Genomic DNA, 5,220 nt, shown 5'->3' with positions numbered 1-5,220 from the left:
ACTGCCAAGTTGTATGATTTATTGCATACATTTTGGAGTTAAAATAATTTTTCTTGCCAAAATTTCATTTCTTTAAGAAAAATTTTACCACAATACCTTCATTATTGAGTTATTTTGCTCCATAAATCCGAAAAAAAAATTTCCAGTTCAATGAATCAATTTCAAATCTTGAGCATCAATGACCTTAAAATAAACTACGGGTGACTTTTTGTACAATTTTACAACATTATCAAAAGAATTTGTTAAAGAAAAAAAAAGGTGAAAGAAAAATATTTTTGTTCGTGCAGATTTTCATCTTTAAAAAAATTTACAAGAGCAGTAAAATTACCGTGAAAATTGTTTATCAATTTGTAAATTTTTTGGGAATCTTTTACAAAGAAAAAAAAACAACCCGAAAAAAATTCTTTCAATAATTAGAATAAAATTCACTCACGCGTTAAATTTGCTTATCCGAACCTTAAATTAGCCGTTTTTGGTTGTACGAAAAAAAAAATCATGGAAACAGCTTATCGTCAATACCCAGTCACGTAGAATTTTTTTATCATTAAATTTTTAATTTCCCCCTTTTTTGTGTAAAAAAATAAATTTGTTGTTGATTTTTTATTTTATTTTTAGCAAAAACTCGATGTAAACAATTTTTTTTTTATTATTATTATCTATCTCATTGAAAATAAAAAACGTTCAAATTTTTATTGTTGTTTCACCTATCCAAAAATCAAAAAAAAAATCATTGAAATTGAAAAAAAAAAATACAAAAAAAAATTAAATCCTTTCAGGCGAATGTTTGATAAAACAAAAAAAATGTTACACATGAAAAAATTAAAAAAAAAATCAGTTCCCTCATTTTATTTTAAACCGTTCTTCGGTTGAATAGCGTTCAAATTACGCGTCAACCACTCGTTATTTCATTTAAAGAATTTAGCATTATTTTTCATTATAAGCCCTGTTTAGGGTGAAAAGGAGGCAGGAAAAATCTTATTTTTCCAATTTTCATCCTATTTCACACTAATATAAAATAAAGAAGCCACTTATTGCCGATATTATAATCGACAGTTGTTTTTCTTGCCTTGCGTGCGTTTTTTATTTTATGTGAAGTGTTATTATCATCGCTAACGATTATTTTTCCCGGCGTCGTTCAAAAAAACATCTAAACGACCTGAAAATCGAGTGATGTGAGCAGGATGTAAAAAAACAGAAGATACTTGGATGCACACGGTTAAATAAGGAGATTTTTTGTCTGTTTTTGCGCTTCGTGAGTTTTCACTGTTTATTATTGCCGAATGACGAGACAGGTGTTTTTGCGAGGTATTTTTATTAAAATTAGGGAATTTAAATTTTTGGTAAAAATAAAAATTTAAAGCTCTTGAATATTGATGAGTTGCTTCACATGAATGACTCGATTAATGAAAATATCTTGTATTTGGAAATATTTACAAGGACATTTAACGACAATAAATGAAAATTTGAAGCAAATGCTGTAAATAATTGAATATTCATTGATTTGGAAGCGAAAATCCACTTGAGTTTGTAATTACATTTTTTTTTTTTGTTTTAGATGATTTTAATTTTAAAACAATTTTAAGCATCAAAAAGTCGAGCCTTGTAGTCAATCGGCTTTTATGAAAACTTTTTTAAATTGAAATATTAAATTAAGTTGCATCAATTTTAAAAAAAATCACGTTCAAAATTTTAAGAAGTAAAAATTTCAAAAATTATAAATTAATTTTTAAAAATTATAAATTTAAATTAGGTATAAATATAAAAAAATAAAAATTAAAAAAAAAAAAATAAAATAAATAAAAAATTTATTTTTTTTTTTAAATTTAATTTTTTTAATTAATATTATTAAAAATTTTATTTTTTTTTATTTAATTTTTTTAAAAATTAAACTTTTAAATAAAATTAAAAAAAAATAATAATAAAAAATCGTTGAAAAAAATTAAAAATATGAAAAATAAAAAAAAAATAATTTAATAAATAAAAAAATAAAAATAAATTTGTTGAAAAAAAATAAAATTGTAAAAATATAATTAATTATTGATTTTTTACACATTTTTTTATTCTTCATCGATCCGCTTTCCTCTCTCCTCACATGTTTCACTTCCTCATTTCAAATTTTTCATCATTTTGAGAGCAATTTACAACGCAAACAAACCCAAAAATCACTAATCCCTTAATTAAAATTGTGTCTGCCTGCTACCGAACAGTATCGTTCAGAACTTTTCACCAATGATACTCGCATAACAATAAAATAACAATACCATTCATCAAACTCTTTCAAAATTAAATATCACACTGCTGTTGATACATTTTGTGCTGCGCGGCGTATTTGTATCTCAATAACATTATCATGAACAACATTATTCATTTACAATTATCCGTTCCATTTATTATGTAAAATTTTCCCTTTTTCGATATTTTGTTGCGTGTTTCGCCCGATATTTACGATGGGAGTTTTGCCTGAACGACTGACTTTTAATGCAAATAAACTTTTATTGTTATTGTCATTTAAATCGTGTTTTTAGTCATGTGTTTGTCTGCAAACCTTCTCCCCATTAATTTAATTCAAAATTCTTCTTCTTTTTCTGCATGAAAATTACTCCAAGACTGCTTCTCATCAGATGTCCAAAAATCATGTTAAAATGAAAATTCTGCAAAAAAGACAGAAAACAACTAAATTATGCGAATAATTTGCTCGTTTATATTTTTTTTGCATAATTTTTCATTTGGAAAATTTATTCCGTAACATGAAATTATTTTCAGCAATATTTTAATCTATTTTCCGCCCGCTTTTATTTCGTATTTATGATCCTTCCATAAATAAATTAAAAATTAGTAAACAAGGGACTGGGTGTAAAAATCCACAAAAAGTAATAAAAATTGCAAAGAAAACGCAAAATAACTTGATTAGGCGTTAAAATATCGTGTCAACTCATAAAATTCAACTCAATAAACCCATAAACGTTTCCTGTTTCAGTCAAAAAAAATTTTCCTGCATCGCATTACACGCAAGTGCAATTGAAAAACCAATAAGTACATTTTTTTATTGGCAAATAAATTCAACCGACAAACCACGGAAGAACAAAAAAATACCAACAGTCGCCCCTTTTTGGTGAAAAATATTGAAAAACCAAACAAGTACTAAATTCACATCCGGTTCTCCTTGAAATTTGCACGCACAACTCTCACGCAAGCCATTTAGCGGGAACATATTGAGTGCTAAACGTCCTTTTTTCATACGAAAAAACTTTAAAATAATAGAAAAAGCTAATAAAAAAAAAATAACAAAGAAAATTGAGAAAAGACCAATACAAATAATCTAAAAGGAAATTTTCATGAATAAAAATGCAATTTTCACTTATATTTATAGCCTTTCGCTATGTAATAATACTTATGCCCATCTCATTCTCGTCTTTCGATTTTTTTTTTTGTTCATCATGCGCGCCCTTTAGATCCCCATTGTTTTTTCATTCAATTCTCGAGACACATTTCGTGTTGTAAAAAAAGACGAGGGTGATGCATTAAATAAGTGAATTATGTTATTTTTTTATGCATTGTTATTGAGAATGTATTTCTTCACTGTTTGTTCAATCATAAATCTTAATCTTATTCAGTGGAGAAAAAAAATATGAAATAATAAAAAATGGGAGAAAATGAAAAAGTGTTCACACAATTCAATTCAATATTTCATTTCCTTTTAGCAAGCAGTGTGTACGATGACAAACAATAATTTTGAGTAGATTTCTGTCATCATTGGAAAAGCGTAATTTTTCAAAATTATCGCTTGATTTTTCCAGTTGTTTGGTCATGAAGTGTTTTGCTTATTAATTTTTGTCGATCAATAAAAAAGATAATTTTTCAGAGTTAATGCATTAGTGTTGAATGTTTTAGGGAAACAAGGCAAGGATCGATGAAGAATAAAAAAATGTGTAAAAAATCAATAATAAATAAATCAATATTTTATAAAATTAAAAAATTTAATTAAATATTATAAATTTTTTTTAAACGAAATTTTCTTTAATTTTTAAAAGCTTCTTAAAAAAATCATATATTTTATAATATAGAAATTACTATAAATAATTAAATTAAATTTTTCAAAAATTATTAATGCATTAAATTAATGCTTTTTTATTAAAATAATTTTATTTAATAATTTTTTTTTTTTTAATTTAATAATAAAAAAATTTTTTTTACAAAAAATGTAAATTTTTTACTAAAATTTTTCAAAAAAAAAAAAATAAATAAATAAATTAAATTAAAAAAAGTAAATTTTGCCTTTTCTTTTATTTGACAATTTTATTTTTAAAAAAAAATTATTAAATATTGAATTTTTTATAAAAAAAAAAAAAAAAATTATTATTATGTAAAATTTGAAAAAATTAAAAAATATTTTAAATTAAAAAAAAATAAATAAATAAACAAACAAAAAAAATTGAAAATGTAAAAACTTGAAAACATTTTTTTATTATTAAATTATTAAATTATAAATATTAAATAGTTAAATTATTAAATTATTATTAAAATAGATTTTTTTCAATTTTTTCACTAATTCCATGTTAATGCCCGAAAAATCCTTTAATTTTTTCTCAAAACTCATTTATTCATGCACATGTTCAATCGCCTCCCTTTTTAATCTGATTCTAAATTTTTTTTCAAGGATTTCCTTAAATGTCATAAAATGATGGATTGTTTCAATTTCATCCGTAAATCGTCATGAGTCTTCTCGACGACAAAAAAAAAGAAGAAGAAATAAAAATAGACAAGCATTTAAAAAGACAAACAAACAAATAAATTATAACTGGAGAAGAAAATGAAGGGGATTCCGAACCGAAGAATTAATATAATCAACCCCGGAAGGTTGTTGTTTCAACTAAATAAACTCCGCATGCTTTTGCACATTTTATTGTCTTAACGCAAAAAAGGGGATCTCCCATCAAATTGTGACAGTTTGCACATCTTTTAAATTAGGATGCGGATTAATGTTGACAAACACACACCGCAAACACGCAACTTTTTATGTGTGTCCATAAAATTAACGGAAATGCAAGAAAATGTCGTGAGGGATGTTCGTCAAAAAAGTTTCACATGTGCCGTGCATCCAAGTTGACATTAAAAATAAATGAGATAAAGATAAGCTTTCATTAACTTTGTCTCCCCTCCGAGTAAATATTTAAGAAAAAGTATTTTACGTCTTTAAACCCATCTCCATTCAAAGTTGAA

This window comes from Culicoides brevitarsis, chromosome 1 (assembly GCF_036172545.1).
Source record: "Culicoides brevitarsis isolate CSIRO-B50_1 chromosome 1, AGI_CSIRO_Cbre_v1, whole genome shotgun sequence".
NCBI lineage: Eukaryota > Metazoa > Arthropoda > Insecta > Diptera > Ceratopogonidae > Culicoides > Culicoides brevitarsis.
The sequence above is the reverse complement of the archived record's forward strand: the minus strand, read 5'-3'. Positions refer to the sequence as shown.